This window comes from Dermacentor silvarum, chromosome 9, assembly GCF_013339745.2.
Source record: "Dermacentor silvarum isolate Dsil-2018 chromosome 9, BIME_Dsil_1.4, whole genome shotgun sequence".
In the NCBI taxonomy this organism is placed as follows: Eukaryota; Metazoa; Arthropoda; class Arachnida; order Ixodida; family Ixodidae; genus Dermacentor; species Dermacentor silvarum.
In genome coordinates, this window is record NC_051162.1 from 27,989,071 (window position 1) to 27,997,474 (window position 8,404).

General features: G+C 49.0%; 1 pseudogene; it reads right to left on the reverse strand.

Moving 5' to 3' along the window:
* Nucleotides 1-1,021: 1,021 nt before the first annotated feature.
* LOC119463505 (acetylcholinesterase-like) lies at nt 1,022-7,558 on the reverse strand (annotated as a pseudogene).
* Nucleotides 7,559-8,404: the final 846 nt, after the last annotated feature.

Genomic DNA, 8,404 nt, shown 5'->3' on the forward strand with positions numbered 1-8,404 from the left:
AACCATGCTCTACTACAGCCAATGGTGGCAGTCTTCTGTGGTCGAACGGTCACTGTTATGGTGTTTAACCGGTGTCCGGCACATATTCCGAACAATATCTAACCTATCACATTTCCTACGTAACGTGTAATGTGCAAACACCCTGCAGGGTGGTATCGTAGTGTCGTTTACGCACCTCAATTTGCAACAACGTACTCTAGTAAGCTGTTTGAGTTCTTCCCGATTGTGCAACAAACGACAGACTGGAAAACTTGGCAACACAAAGTACAACCTACTCTGTATCTTCATTCAAACGGCAAATGAACAACTCTGTTCGCGTTCATGTATTTCAGAATTTACGCACATCAACTTCCCTCTTTGTCGGTAACATCCCCAATCGCTCAATAATAAATATCACCAGCATAGAGGTTATGAACGAGAAGAAAGGAAAACGAGTGGCCCGATTTTTATTATTCATATCATAAAAAGCCAACAAACAATGACACTAAGGACAACATGGAGGAAATTACTTGTGCTTAAAAACTGCATTAAAGAAATGATAAATTAACGGAAATGAAAATAGATGAAAACACAACTCGCCGAAGGTAGGGAAAGATTCCACGTCTTTGCATTACGAGTGCGATGCTCTTACTATTGAGCTACCGCGGTGCTGTTTTCCCATCCACTTTCTGGGGTATTTATGTTTCACTGCTACAACTAACAATGGGAGTGTTAGTCAGCGCCACCACTCACAAACTTATCCGGCGGATGTGGAACATCCTTTCTGCCGCAGGCGTCACGAGTACGTGATCTTTTTGAGTGAAGGCAACGGGTCAATAAAGCCAGATATGCTACCTGAAGGCATCAATGTTGCGAGAATAGAAGGATAGAGGTTAGTAACTTATCTCAACTAAGCATGATAAAAAAGTATATTTGCTAATGAGCAAGGGTCGTTTACCCCATCGTTTCAAAGGAAGCAAAAGTGTAAGAAGGCGACGAACCCATTTTCAGAGAAGCGCTTTCCCATTTTCAAAACCCATCTTCAGACCAATCGCATGAAGGCCGCGCTCATGCGGCCGTCCCTTGAGGCTGGCTCTGCGGCGTACCTTTCACCGAAAATGAACGGTATGTCGAAGCCACGGGGTTGCCCCGTCCAGCCAGGCAGCGCTGCTGTCGCCGACTTGTGGGCGAAGACGTAGGCGAACACTTTTCCTCCCCGCTCGCTCTGCTCCTCTGCGAAGAACCGTAGCGGACAGTTGAAGAGCCTGTCCGAGGTGTAGTCGACGTACTGTCTCCTCAGCGCGTTGCTGTCCCCTTGCTGCGCGTCGTCAACGTACATTCGTAGCAGGTCTGGTGTGTCCCGTTTCCACAGACGCGACAAAACTGCATGAAGAGAATCAACGAGTTCTTTTGGGGTCGTCGCATCAAGATCTTCCGCTACGAGGTCTTTCTTCAGAGGAAAGAGAAGAAAGCCAGCTGCCTGATCGGAAGTGACTGCCGCCAGGACTTCGACAGGTGTGAAGAAACCGCGCTTCGTTGCTTCTATTGGGAAGCAACGAAGGAAGGCGTCGAGATAGGTAGGGAAGAAAGGAACCATTTTAGGAGCTACGCTGCGGGACGCAGTGCCAACGAGCTCCTCTGCAGATTTGCTGCGGAGGCAATTGATGACACCCTCCGGATTGGAAGAGAGGTCGATCGTACCCCCCTCGGAGCAGCCGACGATGCTAGCCACCTTGTTACAGGTGGCGATGGTCTCGTGGACCGTGTCCTACATATCGATACTCTACATGGTGCCACTCATCAAGAGAGCTCTCTTAAAGAGACCCTCGCTCATCGGCGACATGATGCGTGCGTGCACGCTCATTGATCCTGCACGCTCACCGAATAATGTGACTCGCTGCCATTTCAGCGCTATGACCTGGTCGAGGAGACCAACGTTCCCTGGGTCTTCTGGAGAGTTGGCCTTCCGGAAGCCGAAGATTACAAGGCGGTAGTTCATGGAGACGATCAGAACGTCCGCGAACACAGCCATCACGGTACCACTGTAGTTTGCCTGAATGGCGCTGCCAAACTGAAGCCTCCTCCGTGGATCCAGGCCAAGACGGGTCGACTCGAACCGGGGTTCCTGTCGGGCTCGGGAACCCACACGTTAAAGGGACTGACAACCGATATTTATGGACCCAGTTTTTTATGGCGCACAAAAAGCTCATCCTCGGTAGTGTTTACACCTGCAGCGGTTACTTCCAAAAGTGCGTGGATATTTTGTAAGAATTTTTTTATCTGAGCAGCCTCTAAAGAAATAAGAGTCCCTCCTACAGCAACGCTGAGAAGTGATAGCGATTAGCGATGCCAATAGCCCGCCTCGCAAATTGCGAAAGCCGCCCATCGTCCTGCGTTTACTGGAGGAAGTGCAAATGTGGTTAACCACCCATATTGTCACCTTTCCAGCCACTTTAAAGGTAAATAGACTGGTACAATAAGTTTGCGTTGCTGTACAGACCTTTCTGATAGCTGCACCGCGTTTTTTTCCCCAAGTACTCGCCTACGTCATGGCTGGCTGGCCCCCGTCATCGTTATTCAGTCGATAGACGAGCCAAGCCAAGTCATCGAAAACGAAGGCGAAGGCAGCGCCACTTCTCTACTCACTACAAACGAAGGCTTATGTGCACATTGTAAGTTAGAAAAACTTAGAAAGAAGGTTACTGCATTTCAATATTAATAAAAAGACCAGGAACAGCATACACTGGTAGAAGGTCACGTGGTAGAACTCTTAAATAGGTCCAAGTTTTTGCCGCATGGGGCGCCAAAGGGCATTTTTCACGACTTTTAGTGAAGAATTAAAAATATAAATCCACGTTTATGAGAAAAACAGGGCCCGTTCTAGCCAATACGATAGCAATCTTTCCATCCACAGGGTTATCTCAATTAATGTTCTGAGCGGTTGTCTGTCCCTTTAAGGTGAAGGCAGTCTCCCGTGTGGTTGAGGCGTTCCATGGAGATGCCGTCTAAATGCCGCTGGGAGAAGCACGTGAAATGTTTATGTTGGGTCATTCCCAATATCACCTTCTAATACAAACTGCTGCACCTGTGTTCCTTTTGTAACGGTTGTGAACACTACACATGAACATCTGCAGCGAGATATTTAAGCGCCTTGTACTTTATTTATTGCTGGAGCTGTCTTGACGACTATATTGCAGGTGGTAAAGGAATAAGTGTTTACCAAAACAGAGCAGAATTCATACCTGCAATTGTCTCGGCAATGAATAATGCATTTGTTAAAGCATCTGAAAAAAGACCCTAACTTTTTTATATATACAGCAATACATTGAGAGCTAGTGCAGCTCTTTGCATGAAAAAAAAAAATGGCACGCACCTCTGCTGTATCGTCGAAACCGAAACCGGAGAATTAGGTACAAAACTGACCCAAAATATGCGTCAACTAAATATGACTTATTCTAATCTAGACATACCTTTCTATGGATCGAACTGACGCAAAAGAAGACGGTACATAAACCTAGGCAAGGGACATATCCCGCTAAAAATGTGATTTTCTTAAGGCTATTCTGAGCATATAATTTATACAGCGCAAGCGTACATGCCAGTCCTGCAAGTTGCATCACGATATTATATGGAGGCTTTCCGCGGCACTGCATCTTAGAAAAATACAAAGCTATTAAACTCGTTTGTAGATCTTACGCATTCTCATTTATAAAAAAATTGGCTGTGGTTTAGCTCGGGTTAAACCTAGTCGAGTTGCGATAGCTACCGAACCCCGGCTGCGCTTAGGCTTCGCTTGTAATTAGACATGTTGTTACTAAACTTAGTTGTTTCCCACTAGACTAAGAAAGGAGACACGTTGTGGTTAACCAACGGGTAAAGCAGGGTGGGTTGCAAGGCGGGCTGCCTTCAGAGACGCAGAACTCGAGCAGCATGAGAGGTCGGCGCTGTAGATTCATCATTAGAGGCTAAGCGAGCCCGTCTAGCGGCATCGCTTTCACGGCGTTTGGCCAACCGTTCGGCACGCTCCTCTTGAGTCTCTTCAGCGCACTGTCTCCCCTTCATTTCTACGGCAATCCCTGGCCTCCTTCAGGCTGGCCGACTTCTCACCATCCATAATGCGGCCTCAGCTATGGCTGCGGCGACCCGAGCTCTCCCCTTCTATACTCCCGGTTATCACTGCTGCGGAGCGCGGGGTGTGACGTCATACAGAGGGCGCAGCGAGCACCCAACGGCTAACGCCCCTTAAAGGGTCTCTGAAACGGTTCGGACAAATTTTGTAGACGTGTAGGGTACAGCTACAGTAAAACATTCAAGTCACAATTTAAGAGAAGCTCTCATATTAAGAGAGCTACGGACGATTACAAGTTGCCCTCCTCCCTAACCATGCATTTCCTCCTCAACTCGTTCGCCGAGTGATCGGAGCTAAGCTCCGCCTTCGCTGGCTCTTCGTCATGTTGTGACGTACGTTGTTGTCTCCTTCCGGTTGTCTTGGAGCCAGCGCGCGAAAGCTCTCCAACCTCTCCGCTAGGGTGACCTAGGATATCTCCGCTAGCCGCCCGGTCGTCGATCCCCAGCGATAGCGATCAAGCGTTCTGTCGCAGCGCCGAGCGTGTACGGTATTCTGGTAACCACAGGCGAGCTGGGGGTTTTCACGGATAGCCAGAGGCGTAAACTAAAGCCCCTGCATACCGCTGTGATTAAGGAGCTTCGTAGACGTAAGTTAGCGGCCTGATCGGCATGCACGGTCCAGCCATCGGTTGGCGCAGAGCTTAAACAGCCAAATAGAGATCGAATATTCCAGTAACCAAGTGTAAAACATTTGAAACAAATAAAAAGACAACGTGTTCAAGATTACGCTCATGCCAAAAATTTTATCCAGCAGCAAAGTAGAAAAAACTTGGTTAGTGCTTTATTACCTGTGTGTTTGGTTGAGCTTTGTGCCGCCAGGTGGCTGCACCGTGCAAGCAGTTCACGTTTGCCCTCCGTTGATCGCGTAAAACGTGGTAAAACGGCCAGTACACTTACGCCTGCGTTGACCTGAATACCGCACAAGCTAAATTCTATTGTGGCAATCCTTCGACTTGAAGTGACGGCCGCAAACGCGTAGATGCTGGCGCCGTTTGAATACCGTCAGTCCGATGCGCTGCAGCCACGCCGCTCATCTGCTGCCTTGCAGCGGGGCACGATGTCGCAGCTTGTCGCCGATCGATGCACGATGTCGCCGATCGTTACGTTTGCAGCCCACAACGCAAGGGCGAACCATGGTGCTTGCGAAAAGAACAAGACCAACACTGACCACGCAGCTCTCGTCAACACGGAGCACGTTTTAACACAAGCACACGACACTTGCTGTGGGCCGGAAGTGCTTTTTGTGTAGTGATACTTGTCCTTGTGCATTCTCTTTCATGTTACTTTCTTTTTATAGGAACAAAATAAATAACATTTAAACTATTACGAACAACATTTGTTCACCATAATGTTGGAAAAATTATCGATGACGCGCCCTGGGCAGCCAATCGGATAGCTGGCCTAGTGACGTGTTCCGGGCAAATCGCGTCATCTGGGCACAAAACTAAGCCGCTTGGAGTGCTGCAATCGGTAGCGATGTACCTTTTTAAAACCATATAATAAAAACACGCTTTACGTGGAGCGCTTAGATGCGTCAATTAATTATCAGAAGGACCTACTCTAACGACTCAGTACGTTTGTATAAAATCGTCAAAATCGTTTCAGGGTCCCTTTAATACCAACGGCAGGAGCGGTGGCCGCGCGGCGACCGCGACGAGCCGAGTTGCCGGAGAATCGAGGCCCGTGGTGTGACGTAACACAGAGGGCGCGGCGAGCACCCAACGGCAGTAGCGGTGGCTGCGCGGCGACCGCGACGAGCCGAGTTGCTGTAAAGTTGCTGGAGAATCGAGGGCCGTGGTGTGACGCCACAGTGCGACCACGGCTCAAAGTGCGGCGACGGCGAAGAGGCGAAAACCTGGCATAATGTAGCTATCGCTACAAAGAACGTTTCTTCGAACTCGCCTTCTAACCCGAAAAACGCGCCATGCGGTTCGAGGCTAAAGTGGCACATGTTGTCGTCGGCACAAAAAAAACCCGAAGCGAATCGCAACCTGAACTTGGTTTGCTGCCGGAAAGCAAATCTGTACGGAAACAACATTCATACTGTGCCGAATAGTGAAAAGGCCTGCAGGGTACCGGTCGATCCTGACTTGCGTCAGTCGATTGCCGCACCACAGCTGCCACTCGTGCACAGTTCTTTGATTTTTGGTTCCAGGTGGCCGATTGCTCGGAGGTTGGCGGGAAGGACACCAGGACAACACACTCGCGCAGAAACCGCCTGAAACTGCTGCAGTTGGTAGTTGGCCGCACATAATACACAAATCGAGTACCAGTCTTTTGCACATGTTCGCGCCAGTCAACGTTGACTAGGAAGCCGTTAGAAATGCGCTGTTTTGACTGAAGTCTATGCACTCGTCAATTTAGCCATGGGGACCGTAGTGTGAAAACGCCCGCAACACTGTGCCATCTATACTGCGATGTGGGGACAAATATCCTCAAATGGGAGGTGTTCCTGCTACTGCCAAAGTTCCAAGGTTTTGGAATATTGCACTTGTAAAGTCCGAGGACCTCGTTGTGCGGTATACCAGCCTTCGAGTACGGTGAGGGACAATATGCACGACGAGCCAACAGCAGAACTTCTTACGCCACCATTTATTTCAGCAAGAATACGAAGAACTCCCGTGCCACGCGCCCTCGATCACCGCACTTCATCCTTTTTTCGTGAGTGGTCCTTGCTCTTATTAACAGCAGTCGCCGACATACGACCGACAGTTTTTTTTACAGTGCATGGCAGGAAGCACAAATTCCAATGGCAGGAGTATTTTACAGACAGGGGAAGCAAATAGGAAAATCTAAGCAAACGATTATTCTAATTAAACCAGCAGAGGTGTTATTGATGATTCATGTGGGGCCAGCTTCCCTTACGCCGCGCTGCTGAACTGTGAAGCGGGTTTCATCACTAGCACCTGATGTTCTCTTATCTCTTGACCATTCAATGTACGATAGTGTGAAAACGCCCGCAACACTGTACCAGCTATCCTGCGATGTGGGGACAAATATCCTCAAATGAAAGTTGTTCTTTTTTTATTTGTTTTACTGATCACCACTTCTATGTTTCTTTATAATGGCTTCATTCAGAATTAAAGTTCTCGTCACTGCTTATCCTCCGTGCCCTTTGTTTCCCTGTCCTTGCCGCTTGCACGTCCTCCCATGCATGTTCCGCTAAATGGTTCTACTTTATTGCAGTCCTTTATATACGTACCTGAGGGCATACTGCAGATCCTGCAGTGGCATCTAACGTCCCTTCCCATGGTGCTTTGTGCTCTGGAGGACGAAACCTGAGCTTGTCCATTGGAGGCTCAGCGAAAGGAATGCCGCGGTACTCCTCCACGCTCTTGCCAAGGCTGCCCACAATTTTGCCACAAACATGGCCCTCGGTTGTCGGCCTCCCGACGTGCAAGTCTTCGGCCACGGCACTCAGAAGGGCCGTGAAGACAAGTAGTGCCAACATCCCTGCTTTGAACGCCATTGCTCTTCACTCAGCTTACCGGCACGTTCAAAGTTTTCGTGAAAAGTAATTATGCGAACAACCACAGGGATCATTTGTTACGTTGGTCGATAGTTTGCCCATTGCGTGAATGGGCGCTAATAAGCAGCCCTGAATCAGGGCCGGTATATTGTAAGTATTAATTTTCCCTATTCTACTCCTTTCTTATCCACCACTCACGACCGTCGGATGAGGGGGATAACGCAGGATATCGCTGTGACGAGTGGGGAGGTGCAATGCAAATTTACCGTCGATTACGATGCTCCCTAATACGAAATTTGAGTGAAGCTCTATACGTGTTTTCATTTCGCGATATATTGCTGGCGCGAACAATCTGTCACGTGCAGCACGTTAAAAATGGAGCGAAGTGTGGCGCGACTGCGGGCGGCCTGGGCGGCCGCACGCGTCCGCCCCCGCTGCTGTATCTAGAAAGCCATCTGCGACGGGGACACAGTCCGCCATGCGCTGTGTTCTCGCGGGTTCATCATTATCAACATCAGCCTATATTTATGTCTACTGCAGGACGAGGGCCTCTTTCTGCGATCTCCAATTACCCCTTTCTTGCGCTAGCTGATTCCAATTTGCGCCTGCAAATTTACTAACTTCATCACCCCATCTAGTTTTCTGCCGTCCGCGACCGCGCCTCCCTTCTCTTAGTATCCATTCTGTAACTCTAACAATGGTCCGCCTGTTATCCATCCTACGCATTACATGGCCTTTCCAGCTCCATTTTTTCCTCTTAATGTCAACTAGCATATCGGCTATCGCTTTTTGCTCTCTGATCCACACCGCTCTCTCCCGGTCTCTTCA